The sequence below is a fragment of the Acanthochromis polyacanthus genome, chromosome 16 (assembly GCF_021347895.1).
Source record: "Acanthochromis polyacanthus isolate Apoly-LR-REF ecotype Palm Island chromosome 16, KAUST_Apoly_ChrSc, whole genome shotgun sequence".
NCBI lineage: Eukaryota > Metazoa > Chordata > Actinopteri > Pomacentridae > Acanthochromis > Acanthochromis polyacanthus.
The window spans coordinates 14,049,578-14,067,956 of record NC_067128.1 but is presented as its reverse complement, the minus strand read 5'-3'; the positions used below and the strand labels follow the sequence as shown (position 1 = coordinate 14,067,956).

Below are 18,379 nucleotides of genomic sequence, written 5' to 3'. Positions count from 1 at the left end.
GTACCCGTAGCCTGTGGCCTACGGATACGGCACTTTTGAAAGTCTCGCGAGATCTGGTCATGTGACTTGTGTACATTATAGTGTTGTGTTTTTTTTCTTTTAGCAAAAAAAAACTTAAAATTGTAACTGGCAGCAAAATGAAAGCTTGGACATTTTTATACTACTGCTACCATTACTACCAAAAATAATGACCACTTAATTCATGAATACGTATCGTAATAATCAGCTTGTCTGTAGAATATTCTGTCAAATAATTTGCAAATTTACCAGAAATGTTTCTTAGCATCTCATGTTTATATCAGAAAAGTGGTAAGGCAATTATACGATCTAAATTTAGATGATATATTCCGTCTCCAGTCGAGTCAAATGTAATCAAGCTTGGACAGTTTGATTTTACAGTTATATTCATAATTAGTAGGCCTAGTTTGCCTATAAAATGCTACCAGACAGAAGAACATCCTTCAGATCCTTTGTTCCATTTGTTTGCGGTGAAATAAAACAGAAGAGCAGCAAATTCTCACATGTGAGGAGCTGAAATGAGGGAGTGAAACGATACTTTGAGGATTAATTGACTGTTCAATTAGCATTGAAATCTGCATTGAATCTGACAGCAACAATGATTAGCTGCTCCTCATTTGAGCTTTGTTTTATATCCCCATCCTACCAGCAGCAGAGAGATCAGAAAGGCAGAGTTTAACCCGTGCGGTTTTGTTTCAGCCTCTGCTCGCTGTGACTCTGTTATTGTCCATCTGCCCTCGGGGGAGGCACATCACGGTCTCTCTGTTCACCACGTGACCCGACCGAAGTGCCGTGACAGTGAGCTCTCAGTGAGCGACGACACACAGCCAACAATCAGCTGTTTGTCGACAGAGGAGTGGGTCGACACATAACTGCGGGCCGATTCACGCAGCACTTCCTCTGTTGCCGTGAAATGTGTCGTCCTCTCAGAGCTCACAAAGTAGCAGCTGCTGCAGCTCGGACATCCAGGCTGAACAGTTTGTTTGTCGCTGCCCTTTATGTGCTGAGCTTGACCGCAGCACTTTTTCTGTAAGGTGGCTTCTGGATGCGTTGGTGTGATGAGTTCGCTGTGGATGTGCAGCCAGCTTACAAAGTGATGTTTTGTGCCGATATTTCCAGCAGCAGTGGTGAAGTGTGGTGCTTCAGAAACATCAGGAACAACAGAGTCATTTTTCAAAGCTCTTGAAAGAGGCAGTCTGCTAATTTTACATGTTCAAACCTCTGAGAATGACTGCATGCTTTGTTAAGGAGCTGTGTGAAGGCTGTTACTCTACTACATTTTAGACCAAAATGTTTTCTTTTTATTCCTCTACTCTACATTCAGAGCTGTAGTCACTTTTCAGGTATAAAACATAATCTGCTAGTACAATCTTATACATTGCCGATGATTGTTCCAGAGCTTTCCAACCCTTTAGAATTGACTACACTGTTCTGATTTGGTTTTAGTCAATCTAGTCTCACTCCAAAATGTGAAAAATCTACATTTCTCCACAGCATAAAACATTACTTTCTCAAAAGAGGCTGTGAAATTGTGAAATGTAGAAAACAATCAGAGCATTGTGGTGCTTGCACGGGTGTATTTTGAGCCAAACTGTGATCTTTTCCTAAGCCTAACCAGTTATTTTTAGCGTAACTGAAGTAAAAATAGTCACTGAGAACACGTAAACTAACAGTGACATAAAACAAACTGAACATTAAAGCAAACAATGAGTGAAAATGCCCCAAAACAGTGATCCCACAAGGGGCACAAACCCCAATATGTTGGGTTAGTCATTTCACTGCCATGTGTAGTTGGTTTCAGTAGGGGACCAAAAACAGTTTTTGCACTGAGTCGCCTTGAAATTTTAATGCAGTCGTCTGCACTGCACCTTTTTCGACCAATTCATCCTCTCTATGTCTGCGTAGGGTATACATGATGTACATTTCATCATCCAGTTGAGTACATGTGGACCTTTATTGGCCTAAATTTGTGACCATGTTTGCTGTCCAAACTGCATGAACCGTGAAAACAAACATTGCTTAAAACAACTGTTTGTTATGACCGTACTCAGAAATTCTTGGTTATCCACACCTTTATATTTCATCATTGAAATAGCTGAAAGTGAAGTCATCAACTGCTGGACTTTGGAGATTCTTTGATTTGTGCTTTTTCTATCGATGATGAACAAATGTGATGCCAGGTTCTACATTCTCCAGAAGTCCTGTGCTGAGTCCGCCCTCCATGCTCACCACACATCACTGAAGTGCACTAGAAAAAATGCCCCTCTCAAAACAAGAAAAAAATACTTATTTCAAGGAACTTTTACCTTGAACTAAGTGGAAAAAATCTGCCAATAGAACAAGTGAAAAATGGCTTAATAAGATTTCTTGAAATGAGATATGATATTTAGAATATTGAGATCTTAAAATTAGCTGGGAAGACTTATTTGAAGCTGTATTTTACCAGGATTGTCAGTCTTAGGTGGTGTAATCCTCCTGTTGTCCTCATTTCATGGCACCAAAAAATATTGTTCCCTTGTCTGAAAAAAATCCAAAAATTCAGCAAAACCCCCCCCCAAATTCATAAAAATTTGCAAAATCTTCAGGAAGAAAATTCCTTAAAAGTTTTATTTTAAAAATAAATTCTGAGATTGGGGAAAATATCTCAAGTGATTCGATATATATCAGTAAAAGTTCTAATATTTTCTTTCAGAACATTCGGGGAAAAAAGTCAACCAAAATCCATCGAAATTTGCTGGATTTTGGTTGATCCCCCCCCCCCCCCCCCGAATGTTCTTAAAGAAACCTTTTTTTTTTTTTAAGGTTTCTCTTTTTCCATCAGAAAATGTTCAAAAATTTCTCCAAAAAATTGAAAATGTGGAAGTTTTCCCTATGAAAATATATATATTTTTCCTCATTTTTAAACTTTAAACCGGGTCAGTTTGATGCGCAGGACAATGTGAGGGTTAAACTTATTGAGTTTTCTTGTAAAATTCAACCCAAACAAGATCATTTTAAGATTGTTTGACTTAAGAAGATATTTAAGATACATTGTCTTAAAACAAGTCCCTCCATCTTGTTGAAATGTCACTTGTTAAGTGAATTTATCTCAAATCAAATGCGATGAGACATTTCAACTAAAAACAAGACAAATAGACTTAATAAGATTTTGAGTTTGTGCAATGTGGTGCTACAGTCCAATCTGCAAAGTCTCAGTCTTTCAGAAAAATCCATTGCAGCCCCGTGTGTTTTCCTGTGTTTGATATGTGGGGCAACACAACTATCTGTCCGTGTGTGCAGCAGACCGATGCGGAGGCTATTGTTGTGTGAACAGAACCTTCTTTCAAAATCATGAATCAGACCTTTTTTTTTTCCATCTTCAGTTTGGTCTTTATGGTGTCTATTACAACCCAGGTGTTCAGTCCAACCAGATGTCCAGCCAGTTCTGATTGTCTTTAATGTGGCGAAATTAACCGCAAAGCAAAATGCCACAAAGCAAAGTCTCCACAGAACAGACGACAAGCTGCATCCCAGAAGCACCCAGTACAGCGTGACTCAGGCCTGGTAATGAGGCAGAACTCGCAGCGACAGACTCGGACGAGAGGGGCAGTCACACATTGTTCACATCGTGGGAAAACTTACATGAACTGATCACATTCACACTTGTTTGGCTTCAAAGCAGCTGCTGACTGGAAAGTTGAGTTTTGACAATCTTTCTTTATGCCCCAGTGATTCAGATACACTGACTGCTGCTGTGAATGTCCCCTCAGCCCAGAATTTTGTTCCACTTCTCAAAGGATTTATGCCTTTCATTTTAGCCACAGTTAAACTGTCTAAAATATTTAACGATGAAGTGAGATGTAGTGTTTTGCTACTTCCCTGCAAGCTCTTATTTTAAGGTAAATCTCCTGTCAGAAATGTTATGTTGTCTGTGTGACTGTGCTTCACAGTCCATTAACAGAAGGAAACTCTGTGTTTACATCATCACATCTCTTTCTGCTTTCATTCAGTATCAGGTTTCATCACAGAGCAAACAGCTGGCGGCTATTTACCATGTTTGAATGTTTAAACTTTGAGAGACGGTCAGCTTGAAACAAAACGTGAACGTCATTGTCGTAGAAGTCAAAGGGTTGTGAGGGGACAGGTGTGTCTGGCTTTTTATTGTGGATTGAAATAAAGACAGAAAAAAAGAGTATCTTTGCAAAGGTGATTACAAAGTCGAGGGTGTGTGTGCTGTGATTCATGTCAGAATAAGTTTGCAATTTTGCATAGACGTTCCTGAACATAGAAACAGCAAATTTAACTTGCTCTTAACTTACTAGCTTTTCTTTGCACTTTCTACTTGGGCCACAGTGTAAACCTGATTTAGTTTGTCGGATCAGTGCACTTTTTGACGTATGAGCACCAAAAAATATCTGTTTTTCAACTAGTGACTTGTGAAAATCATATGGTCCCTGTGTAGATGTATGTTAACTACAGAGTGCAAACGTGTTATTTTACCTTTTCAACCCTAAAACCAGCTGGAGAGTTTGAAAGGCATGTTGTGTTTAACAATAGCCAAAATTACACTGTTTATCAGAGTAAGAAATATAGGAAAAAAGAAAGAATATTCAGATTTTCCAAAGTTGAACTAAGCATATGTGGCATATTTCCTTCTGTAAAACTGCCCGAACAAGAAAATCAATGGACCAAGTATAAAGCCATGAGGGATGCCACACCTTACAGAATGGAGGGACAGACTTCTGTTTTTTTCTAACAAGACAAAATGACTGATTTGATCATGTCCAGATTAAAATCAGCGTTAACTTAAGGACCCTCCTGGCATTACATCCTCGATCCCCGTTTTGGAGCATCTGTAAATAGATGAACTTACACATTATTCTTATCGACTACAAAAAACTTGTGTTTGACTGTTGGTTGACTTGTGAATACTCTTGGGGTCCTCCAACCAGGCATAGTAGGCTTCCACGTAGTTGAAGCTTGTCCCGTTCAGGAATGGCTCTGAGGCCACAGGTGCTGTGTAGCACCTGATTGGCTGAAACATCCTTGTGCCCCCTGTGGAGGTGGGTAAAAATTAAATTTGTGAGAATCACTTCACTGTACATGTCTTATTAAAAATTTCCTCACTCCATGACCAACAGTCACATCACAAAAATTCAGGGACTCCTCGGCTGAACTGCAGGCAGTGCTTACTCAGAGCAAGCGTGGAAACAAAAGAAATATGTAAACAGTAGAATATGTACAGTGTGTATCACTACTGCCTCTTTCCTGTGTCGGTAGCAACTGTGGACATCTGGAAAAATGTTGTGAATGTTGATTCCAGGTTTTATTCATTTTCTGTAATGGGATTATTCAAAGAAATTCAAATTTCTTATTTGCTTTTTAATGATTTATGGCATTCTAAATGTGTCATACTGCACAGAAAAGAGATGCATGATTTTATATTGCAGGGGAAAATGAGTAAACAGGAGAGTAAAACAGCCAGAACCTGCTTGGGTTTCAGAGGGTAATTCAGCAGGTAACAGTAACTTAAAGGTATGAGAAGGTGGTTATTAAAATGTTGGTGGGTGTCATTCCAAGTATGATGAAGCCACTGTGAATTTAAATGTGCTTCATCCTTTCACCGAAGGAACTTCTTCAGACAGTTTATTTCTCTCTTTGGTAATTGTGTCCAGTCACTGCTGCTCAGTGCCAAATCCTTTCAGTGACACGTCCATTAGCATAACGGACCAGTCTGACTCACACTCTAGAGGCTGCTCTGGGAACCAGCATCAGATAGTCAGCTCAGTTTGCATCTTTAATTTTTCACCTGAGTGAGAATGTTAATGGAAATAACGTTCCAGAGGATGCCGACAGCTGGATGCAAGTTGGCCGTGCAGCTAGAACTGCTTGCAGGATTTTCATATTTAGGGCAGCGGCTGGAAATAGATTGCACCGGAAATAGATTGCACCCTTTTAGTCCAAGGCTTTGGTTAAAAAAACAAAACAAAAACCCAACACATTAATGTGATGGCGAGCGCTCTGTTCTGCCATCAGCTGAGTGTGGGTTTCTGAATTAGCAGCTTCAGACAGCAGGGATCAGTCGTTTCTGCAGCTGGAGGTTTTCAGTTTGTCGGTGGAACCAGGAATTATCGGGTGAGACGTTCAGGCTCCAAATTTAGCCGCAGCGTCAGACTAATGTTAAGTTTAGTGTGGAGTAGGGTGGGCTGAAGTTTAAACAGCACTGTCAGAAAAATAAAGCTGATAACTACCAGCTTTGACCACCTTCAAAGTGGCTTTACAGATGTGACACATCTTTATATCCTGTAAAACTACACCTGCACATTAGACCAATACATAGCTAAGACCTCAAAGTGTTTATTACATAATGCTGGAGATGAAACTCAATTGTTTTTGACAAAAAATGCCAAATATTTGCAGGTTCTGGCTTAGAAAATGCGCAGATACACTATCAGTCAAAAGTTTGGACACACCTCATCCAATGTTTTTTTTAATTTAATTATTTCCTGCATTGCAGATTAAAACTGAAGACATCAAAGCGATAAAAGAATAGGTGTTAATCTTCAGTATTGATCTGCAATGTAGAAAACAATACAAATAAATTAAAGCATTGAGTGAGAAGGTGTGCCCAAACTTTTGATTGGTAGTAGTATGTCACTTTTCTAAGTAATGCATTGCTTTAAATGAAATATTTTTACAGTTTGGGATGCTGGATGACGACAAAAGACATTTGGAGACGTCTGCTTGAGCTCTGGGAAACCATGATAGGCATTTTACAGTATTGTCATACATTTTAATGACAAGAAAAATCCCCCCTGGTGTCACATTTTACATTTTTATCTGTTATAATTTTCTTTTTGTCTTATTGTTACTATTGTTGAAGTTACTTTTTGCACAGCAGCCCTTTTGCTTCAAGAATAGCCCACATATTTAATGAATATAGAGCAAAAAAAAGTTCAGTTGAGTCATATCAAGATATACAATCATATGAGTATGCAGAAACAATATGCAATTCATGAATTTCTCAGTTATCAGGAAATATACTGACAACAGCAATGATGCTCAGCCAAATGTTGCCAAGTTCCATCTTCTGAAATGGAAAGATCTTAATTTTTTCTGTTTCATACTAATAATCAACAGCTATTTCCATCTATTTCTTTCTTCAGGTTCTCAAATTAATGCGTTTTGAGGTTCATGAATCCTCTGACAGAAAACCATGTGCCCTTGAATGTTGATTGGACTACACAAGGCATTTGAAGATAAAACTGTTATTTTCTCGTTTAATTAGTTGTTTTTTTGTCCACAAAATAGTGAAATAGTAATGATTCCCTAGAGCGCAAAGTGATGTCCTCAAATGGCTTTTTCTGTTCGTCAAAAAGCAATCGGTCAAAAAATTTCAAATGTTCAGTTTAAAATAGTATGATGTTGATAAAAGAAGCAAATTTTCCCGTTGAGGAGGATAGAACCTTCACTGCTGGGCATTTTTGCTTTATTTATTTATCGATTACCAGAATAGATGTAAGCTGATTAACAGATTAATTCACAAATTGCTGTGTTTTGAATGCATCAGGTCCGAGGCTGCAGGTCTAGACTGTTTTCCATCATGTATACTTCCTACATGCAACAATCACTCTTTATTTTTGTGTTCTGTGACTCTCAGTTGAAAAATCTCATCTTTGAGCTTGCAGGAAGGTAACACAGTTCAGCTACGAGCATCATTAAGAGAAATAACCCACTGAAATACCTCGTCTTTCAACCAAGCAGTTTTTATTGGTGTTGCTCGGCACCGTTTAATGACGCAACGCCCCAACGAGCTGCTAAAAGATGTTCTGTGTGTGTGTGTTTGTGCTGTTCCTGCATGTTTAGTCTTGTCTTTTTTAAATCTCACAGTGCTGCAATCAGACGGTATCAACCCACTGTGTGTTTGGTTGTTTTAGAGGACTGCAGACAGCTTTCGGTCGTGGTTGTAATTTGTGATGATAAATTATAGTATTGATTAGAGGCGGAGGCTTAAAGCCAAAGTGCCTCGAGGAGCAGCAGCACTGTTTTTAGAGATGAATGAATCCCTGAGGGAGTTTTTATAACATTTCCGTTAATGTCCTGAGTGACACACTGCCAGACTATAGTGGAAAGTAACTAAATTCATTTACTCAAGTATTGTGCTGACGTACAATTTTCAGGTGCTTTTGCTTTACTTCTTTCCATGCTTTAGCCTTTTACTTTCATTTCATAGGCATAGTTATACAAACAGTAATTGAACTATTTTGACAGTTACATAAATTTCTGTATTTTTTTGAGCAAAAACAGAATTAAATAAAAGACTGTAATGACTGCATTTAGCAACGGCCAGCTGTATGTCCCACCCATGAGTGTCACAGAGGGCAAAAGACAGAGTTTGTGCTGTTAGTTCAAGTTTAGTTTCTCCCAGCTGTTTGAAGGAGTCTTTCCTCTCAGTTTATTAAACACCTGTAGCATCAGAAAGCAGCAGAATCCATATGGGCATCTCCAAAAACAGATGAGTGCACTCTTATGCAGAAGACCGGTAATCCTCTACATATCTAAAATGTCACTGACAAGTTTAAATTAAATAGCGATATACAGGAAGGAGTTTCATAGTGACAATGCAGCATATTGTGTTGTACCACAATTGGTTGTAGTTTGATGATCAGCAAATATGGACAGAATTTCCAGTGCCACCCCAGTATTTTCATTGGCCCCATCTTGGCACCTCTGTGAAACCTTTCCGAGGACAGCGCTGCTCCAACCTCCTCCCTACATAAGTTAGAGGCTCTGTAACTACATCACCTCACTTCCTTGTTTACTGTCACCAGGAAATACAACTAAGTGTCTTAATAAACCACCCACACTGTGACAGTTTCTTTAAAAATATGACATTGTCCTAAAAGAAATACTTGCCTCGATATTAAACAGTTGTTTAGAAGTTCTATGTCCTTAACGAATTAAGCGTTTCTATCTAGCGATTTATCCTCAAAGAAATCCAAATACCGGCTTTGCCCTTTCAAAATAACTCCTAAAAACTGTTGCGTGAACTCATTTTTACATTGAGATTAAATAGAACTGTTTGCTTTCTGATTCTCTGACAGCTGACAGCGTGCACACACTCCCATTCCACACACCGGTGATGAAGCAGTATTTAACTTGCTGCCTGGCACTGAGCAGTCAGACGATTGATTCAGCAGCTCGGAGCCTTCCTCCTCAAATGGTCCCTTTTATGTCACAAAGAAATGCAGTCTAATGCTCTGTAACACCAGGGGAGTTTCACAGCACTGACAGTGAGCAACCAGCACCCTTTGATCTACATTGAGTCATTTTGCCTTCGGGCCCCAGACGTCCTTGAATCGGACAGAAACTGCACAGCGTTCAGGCATTTTTCTTGTGTTTTCTCACGAATCAATCCAGGTGAAAATCTCACATTTCTGTCTTTTAGGCGGTTTATTTAGACTTAACCATAGCCAGAAAAAGCTAATCTTTTCTAAGATGTATCCATATCATAGTTGTTAAAGAAAACTGTCCTAATGACAGAACTTTTACACACTCATCTGGGAGTATATAGACAAAACAATAAGGAAAGTTTTTGTTGAAATTGCTCCAGTGGGAAGAATGTGTATGTGGCTGATTGAGTCCTGTGAAGATTAAACTTTTGATTCATTGCTGAATTTCTTGCTCAAGTTAAATACATTTTAAGATCCCGAAAGCTTACACTGCCTGCTTCTTGCTACAAGCTATGAGATCCCACATAACCACACTACTGTTTTCTGCTTAAATTAGAACAGCCTGGGATGTTACACATGAGACTTTCTTATATTTTTGTCCCAACTTGTCCTCAGTGGCTTGAAATCAGAAAATACTGTCAAGTATTTTGCTGCACTCATCAGTCTGTGTTGTTTGCTTACATTGTCAACACCGTCTATTATATCTGATGGAAACCACACTCACACAGCCCCACTGGAACAGAGCAGCTGCTGTCATGATTGCCAAATAATAAATAAATAACTCCTAGAAAAGTCTCACAACATTATGATTAGTCTTTACTGTAATTCATCTTGTTTGCTACATATGGCAGAGAAATGGTTTAGACTTGAAACCAATCCAAATATGTATCTTAGTTTGCACTCTTGGCATTGCCTCAGTTTAACATCACTGCATCATTTTGTCAGTTTATACATGTTTTAATGCCTTTTTTTCATGTTTGCCTTAAAGTTCCTAAAGAAGATTCTCACTTTCTTACAGCTTTTTAAAAATAATTCTGATGCTACTATTGAAACCAATAACATTATTCCTCCAGCTGGTACTGATAATTTACCCACATCATAGAACAAATGCAACCTGATACAATAGCTCACCAGTGAATTGACCCTTTTTAAAGATAGTTATGTTCAGTTTGACACTCTCAGAGAGGTAATAATTTACCTCCATCTTTGTGTCGGAGGTTGTAGTTTGCACTTTTTTGTCACATGAGTGACTTTTCTTTGTAATGCTAGTAAGACAAAGCCACTGAGACCTCAGAAATAAACAACTTTATAGCTGTTTTAGCAAAACCTGACAGAGTTGTTCTACTGGACAACAATAGATTGTATCGATGTACACTACCGTTCAAACGTTTGAGGTCACTTAGAAATCCTTATTTTTGAATAAAAAGCTTTTTTTTTCAATGAAGATAGCATTATGTCAATCAGAAATCCAGTCTAGAGATTGTTATTGTGGTAATTGACTATTCTAACTGGAAACAGGTGATTTTTAATGGAATATCTACATAGAGGTACAGAGGAACATTTCCATCACTCCTGTGTTCTAATGCTACATTGTGTTAGCTAGTAGTGTTGAAAGGCTAATTGATGATTAGAAAACCCTTGTGCAATTATGTTAGCACATGAATAAAAGTGTGAATTTTCATGGAAAACATGAAATTGTCTGGGTGAGTCCAAACTTTTGAACGGTCATGAACGGTCCCTTCAGAGTAACAGAGTTGAATCCTCGGTCAAAAGACATATTTCTCAACCAACACATGAATGTGCATGAATGTAGAAGCACCATAATGCCTGCAGTAAATATCAGATATGCCTCTTTTGATGAATGATGAGAAATTAGCCAGCTAGATAATGCTCATGTAGGCTGTCACTGCTTCTAACAAGAGATCGGCAACGAGAGTATTTTACAAGAGCAAGAAATTCAGTGATAATCTAAAAGCTAAATCTTTTGCAGTTCTTCATGATGTTCCACCTCTTATCCAAGAGACTTCCTCAGTTCTATCTGACTGTTGGGGGTCTCGGGTATTTATTCTCACCCTTAAATCCTATAGCTCAGGGCCTGTTAATGACCTAATATTAGTATGCCTCAACAGTGATGGTGAAACTTTCTGGGAATGAATCTCAGGACTGCATTATAAGTACCTGATAAGTGGTGTTGTAGTTCCCTGTTTTGTTTACTTCACTCCTCACTTAAATCATCTATCCTCTCTGTCCAGAAAAAGGAAATTCCTGCCCTCAAAGGAGTGTCCCTTATCTTTTAGATGCAGTTGGACTGCAGAGTCTTGTTATGAGGAGCTGCTCTCATGTATTAGGCCATGTGCTTGTAGAGTGCCTGTTTATTCTCCCCTATATGTGGGTCACTGCACTTCTTGCTGCATTTCCAACGTTGCTCTGCTCATGTTTGGATGCTTTATCCTTGGGCTGAACCAGTTTTTGTCTGAGTGTTGCTCGGGCTGAAGTGCATGCATTACTGTGGCCTGGAAGACTGAGAATCTGCACAGACAAAAGCCAAGTCATCTTCTAAGGCCTCCATCCACTCACAGACAAATTTCCTCCCAAGTTTTAACAAAAAATGTCCGTAGTTTTGCTATTGCAAATGAGTAATGCCAAAAATTTTGTAAAAGCTTGATAACTTCAACTTTCTAAAAGTATAGTATGCTAGAAAATAAGCATATAATACCTTTTAATATGATGTTTATAGCAGTACATGGTCCAGTCTGTTGCTCAAGGCTACGTCCAAACACAACATGATGAGCTCAGTGTTGTTACTCTGCTGAACCTCTGACCTTTCAGCTGTGAGGCGGCCTCACTGACCTCCACACAGAAACATCCACAAACTCCAATCAGATTTGTGTCTTCCTGTACCTCTAAGAACATTAATGTGCTTTGATACGGTTGCTCTGTGTCACTTTTACCATGATGAACACCAGAAGGGATCAGCCCTGTTGTCCTCCAGTTCCAGCAGTTATCGCGGCGCTCTAATAAAAGAGACCATTGTGCTCAGATGATGATAGTTTAATCTCCCTAATTGATTTTGATAGCCTCTTAGTGCGGCCCACAGATAAAGCTGAACTGTTGAGGGTAATCATTTTAAGTTCCCATAGAAAACTCGGCGCTGTTATTAAGTTTGCAGTTTGGCAGGGAGCCACTGGGCGAAGAGGGAGCTGTAATGTGTTCGACCTCAGCTGTGTGGATGGAGACGACTTGGCTCGGTGTCTCACTTTTTATGAGCTGTTCAGTGACCCGACTCGTTCACGTTAGCGCAGTCATCATGCTCCTCGTTGGCATTAAACGCTCTTCTTTGACTTTGGGTTGATGCTTAAAGTCCGCCTCCACAACCAAAGAGTTTTGGTCAATGTTACTTAAGTTACATGGATCATTTCAGAGTTTGACTCGAGAAGTTTCTTTTTAGAATCATCTGCTGAAAATGGATTTAAGTGAATCTGAATGCACCTAAATTTTGTTCCAGCAGGACTGTCTGTCATGTAGGCGGCATTTTGTATCCAGATGAACAGCTTTTGGGATATTTTCATATTCGTAGTTTCATAGAGGGATAAGACATAAGTGTCAGTTTGTGAATTTCTACATCTTAAAATTAGTTTTTGTTTAATTGAGAAATCGCATCAACAAGAGTCAAGAGAGTTTATTTGTCACATGTGTTTATAGTATAAGGTGGCATCAAACATTGCATAATGCAATAACAATAAATTAGAAAAACTGAGCTTAAAACAAAATGGTAAAAGAAAAACAGATATTTCAAATTACTACCTCTCAGTTGAATCCTTCCATATATAGTTTATAATCATCCAATAATGGCCAGAAAGGATTTCATAGAACATTATAAGGTCACAGTAAAGTTAACCTTTGACTTTGAGGTTGTAAAACATCATCACTTCAATACTTTGTCCTTAAATTTTGACATAATTTGTGTGTGCATAAATTGTGTCTTATAAGGTAAGAGAGACATTTGACCTCTTCCCACCAAAACCAATGAGTCCAAGAAAATATTTGTGCCAAATTTGACTAAATGACGTCAAGGCGCTTAAGAGATATTACAATCTGAAGACATAACGCCTTAGACTAGAGCCCCAAGACCTAAAAATGAGGCGTTTTTAGTTTGGAGTGAGGGCTGCTATTAATGGTTATTTTTTACTCAGTAAAATGTCTGAAAATAAAAGCGTTTGTTCATCACAAGTCCTCAGAGACAAAGGTGGTGATAACTTGCAGTGAAATGAAACGACCAAAAGATGAACCTGTTCACATGTAAAGAAGCAGGACTCAGGATGTTGACATACTTAATGTGTGTTGAATAGTAGGTTATAATGCTAATCATCTCAGCAGTAGTGAAATTTACAATCAGTTCAGTGCATTCAGTTAAAGCTGCTGTCCGGAGTTTGAATCGCAGCGTCTCCCAAAACACTGGTGGTCCCACCCTCCCTCTGATTTCGCCCCTTTATTTGTGCACGCGCGCAGTACATGAGAGAAGTGCCCGGAGTGCTGCAGCATCTCGCCTGTTTTGCTGTTTTCCCCTCTTCTACATTTAGTACATTTAGTAAATAATAAAGGAATTACGTTAGAATGCTGTATTGAGTCTAACTTGTCCTAATACCAAAATAACATGAATCTGCTAGGACGAACGAGTAAAGTTTCAATATGTGATTACACTCGTGTATCCCTCTCGATGACGTTGTTTATCAGACTTAGTGCATTTACGCGTGTATATGTGTTAGATTGTTTATTTATTTCTATCTAGAGTTCAGAATTGCATGACTCCTCTGACGAAGAGTATGTCCCAGACGCCCCAACATCTTCCTCCAGAGGTCGGGCATCTAAACGAAGCCGTCAGGCGGGCTATGGAGGCCGTGGTCGGGGAGCGAGGCGAGCACCCCGACCACGGCATCTAAACGAAGCCGTCAGCCGGGCTATGGAGGCCGTGGTCGGGGAGCGACGCGAGCACCTCGAGCCAAAAAACGTCCTGCAGTCTCTTGGCCTGACAAGCCGTGGGATTGGTAACTTTTCTGGAAGTTGCTGAGCCCTGATGCTCTCTCAGCTCCTCCACAAGCAAAACAAATGTGCGCGCGGTTGCGTAGTGCGTAGCTCGCCCACCTCTGCATGGGCTTGCTTGCTGTGCGCGTAACCGTTGATTGACAGCATGACAAAGCTGAAGCTCGAACTTGATTGGTCAGCAGCAACCGGCGCTTTTTGGAATAACATGGGGGTCTATGAGAGGAAGGCGGAGCTCAGGAATAAATTTTCATATCGCGTTATACTAACTTTATATTATAGTATCGAACTAGACTAACACATTTAAGCTTTGTTAAAAAATGATACATAAATTGAAAACAAACGGAAACTCCGGACAGCAGCTTTAAGCTTCATGGGCTGCATTTTGCTTTCAACTTGTATGGAATGTGTTTCCTGTGAGAAATATATCATTAACCAGCTACTGATAACACCCAATTTATATGTATATCCAGAGAAGCCGACTTTATTCCAATTATCAATTCTTTCGGGATGTTTTTTTGATAAGAGATGCACTAATAAGATAACTGAGGGGCTCATAATGATAACTGATAATTAGTGATTTGTTGTGACTGATGCTGATGTGATAACTGATAATATTCTTCTTATAAATGCAAAAATGTAAAGTTGAAAATACATGAGTTTTAGAGTAAAAAGTTTATTTTTCCAATACAATATAAATATTTAGAGAGCCTTCATCTTTACAGTTTTGTCACAGTGCATTTATTTTGTGCAATATTTTCAAATTTTATTTTTATTATTTCCATCTTTTATTTATTTTTTGCAGTAGTCTGTAAAGTGTTAAAATCTGTGGATAAGATGAATAAATATTTAGGTTCGATATTATTCACAACAACTCCCTGTCAGCATTTGAAGCTATTTATGTATATCTGTGTAAAAAAAATTGTCTATTATTAAATAACATAGTTCGGAATAATAACAACAATAACTATTATTATTGTTATATAGCATAGTTAACAATGAGAATAACAATAACAACAACTATTATTATTAAATATCATTGATGACAACAATAATAATAATAATAATTATTATTATTGTTATTAATAGTGGTATTGTTATTCTTATTATAATGTATTACAGTTAGATATTGATGTAATAATAATAACTTTTTTTGGATAGCCCTATCAGTAAAAATGATTGTGATTGGTGTTAATAAAGTGTAAGTAAAGCTATTGTAATTAAGACCTTTCAATATCATTATTATGGTGTGATTTTACCTGAGTAATTTACATATTGAGGATTAAATCATACAGAGGTTAGATAAAATGTTGAAGTCTCTTCCCTGTACTTCAACCTGAACCTGATCCAATTGTCTCTGCTCTGCTTGAACTGTAGGTCGGGTGATGGTATGGATAGGTGGGGGCAGGGTCTATGCACTGCGATTGGCCAGCTGTGACAATAAGAGACAGTCCAGGTGCAAATATGCAGAAATGTGTGCAATTTTGATTTGAACAACAAAGTGCAGGACTATAAAGATGCATGTTCTTGTATTTCACAATATCACTGCTGGCTTTTTGCTCCGCTGGCTGCTCTGAACGACTGCAAACACTCCTGATTTCCCCCCGTGTGTGAATAGAATGTAATTCTCTGGGATGCTTAACCTTTAACCTGAACCGTGCAGGAGGAGTGTGTGAGGAGAAACATCAGTCTAACGGCAGGGAAACACTCTCTGAATGCGTGACGTGTCCTCAGCTGTGCTGTGCATGATCGGTGTGAGGGCAACCGAACCGGTGAACCTGAGCGCTGACACACACAGAGGTGGACTGGAGATGACTTGGTAGTTTATTGAAAGAACAGGTGGGGAGCTGAGGCTGAACGGACAGGAGACAGACCGGAGTCAGAGCCAGCGAGGCTGCAGGGGAGATGGAAAGCAGGGTTAGTGCAACAGACGGGTAACAAGCCGAGCTGGCAAACAAAGCAGGCGCAGGTGTGGTGACGCTGAGTGGAAGGAGTCAAAGCTGGCAGGGTGATAGTGAAATGAAATGAGACACGGTTAGCTAACCTCTGCAGTCAAGCAAAGATATGTGAAGGAGGTGACGGCTTAGTGGCAGATGTAATCAAATTCCTGCATCAAAATATTAACAGTAAAGGGGGGTCCTCGGTTTACAACATTCTCGACCTACGGCGTTTCGTTGTTCAGTCAGAACTGGTTTTGTGGAACTAGTTCACGAGTGGAGTGGAGGAATACGTCGTCATGCTGCGCTATGAGACGGCTTTGTTTGCATTCGCTGGTTGTAAGTAGTCGTAGCAAACTTGACTTTACTGTGGCTCTCGATACACATTACAGAGTGAAAGCAACATAAATAAATTGTCAAAAAGTGAAGTTAACTACTTACCACGTTGCCTCTGTGGAGTTTACAAAGTAGAGTCGTGCCTCCAGGAAAACACGTGTGTGTAAAGCTGAACATCAACATAGCGGACAGGAAGTGACAACTGTCAACAGACAATTTCAGAATAAAGGCTTTTAAAAAGAGAAGTACATTGATAATTCTGCCTTAAGGGCAACACAGCATGTAAGTGAAATTAGATATAATGAAACACTTGGAACAGGGCAAAACACCGACAAACATCGGCCTTATTAGATCTAGTTGTAAAAACAATGCAATATATTCTGTTATTTTCTTGTAAAATGACTCACAAATGCCTGAAAGTCATTGTTATTTATGACTTTTATGAAGAACTGATCAATATCGTGTTGCACGGAATGGCTTTGTTTACATTTTCTCTGGAGTTTCGACTTGCGTCAAAAATCGACTGACACCAATTTGTAGAAACGGAACTGCGACGTGAGTTGAGGACCCCCTGTAAATGATTTTCTTTCTATGAGCTTATAATATATCGCGTATCCCTATTTTTGATTTATCCTGTGCTGTAAGATTAGAGGGCTGCACAGTGAATCTGTGGTTAGCAATGACACCTTGCAGCTAGAAGATCCGCGTTTTTTTGTCCTAACCTGGGATCTTTCTACATGGAGTTTACATATTTTCCCTTTGCATGAGTGAGTTTTTTGTAGGTTTAGTTTATTTAAAAGGACAATGTGCAGTAACATTAAAAAGATGCCTGCACCAGATTTAGCACAGAGCTAATTTCCATCTGCAGTCCTTTGCACAATAAAAATACATGACACTAACAGATAATAAAATATTGCAGTCATAAAGATGGCATACAATATAGAATACAATACAAATATTACATTAAAAACACATCAAATTCATAATAAAATACACATGAAATTCATAGAGAACAAAAATGTACTGGGTACTTTCACCTACAGTCCAAAAAACATGCTGAGGTTAATTTGTATCTCTAGATTGCCCCCCCCCCCCCCCCCCCCCGGGACCCTAATGAGGTTTAAGCAGTGTATAGATAATGCATGGATGGATGTAAGATTAAATGCAACCATGAAGCAACAGTACATGACCTGAACTAAACTGTTTCTCTGCGCTGTACACCAGTGGAGGCGAAAAGCGTTTGGGGTTGTCCCACAGGGAGCAACCCTCGATCCGCTGCTCTCCATCCACAGTAACACGATCAGCTGCTGGTTTGACTCAATAACACTGTAATTGGTTTGCTAGCTACCACAAAGCCCCGGAGAGCTCCGAACACAGGAGTCGATGCAGTTTGTGTTCGGGCCACGGTTTCTTTAATTCCCGTGAATCTTCTCTAAAGTGAACAGACCCCAGAACATTTGCTGCTGTTAGAGATGAAGGCGAGTTAATCCGTCATTAAAACGGCTTTGGAATGAGGAAAGTTTTTATACAGAAGTGGCACAATTTATTTAAAGTCATTTTAAAAAAGGCTAATAAAACCGAATCAAAAGATCTCAAAATCTCCTAAAAAGTCTAAATACCACATTAAATTTTAAGATCCACTGGTTTTCAGAAAAGTTTAATATACTCTGTGTACAAACAACACCACCAGAGATGGACTAATAAAGCCCGACACTTATTTTCAGTTGTTTTTGATGTTATTTACAGTGTGCTAACCTTTATGAAAACAGACATATTCACAGTTGGAGGTTTTATAAGAATAGGACAACTTAAAAACTGCATCACACCGTCATTTCT

General features: G+C 39.0%; 1 protein-coding gene across 5 annotated transcripts in view; it reads left to right on the top strand.

Moving 5' to 3' along the window:
* LOC110962927 (unconventional myosin-VI) overlaps positions 1-18,379 on the top strand; it is a 206,092-nt gene that overhangs the window by 16,610 nt on the left and 171,103 nt on the right. The gene's annotated exons all lie outside the window — the stretch shown is intronic.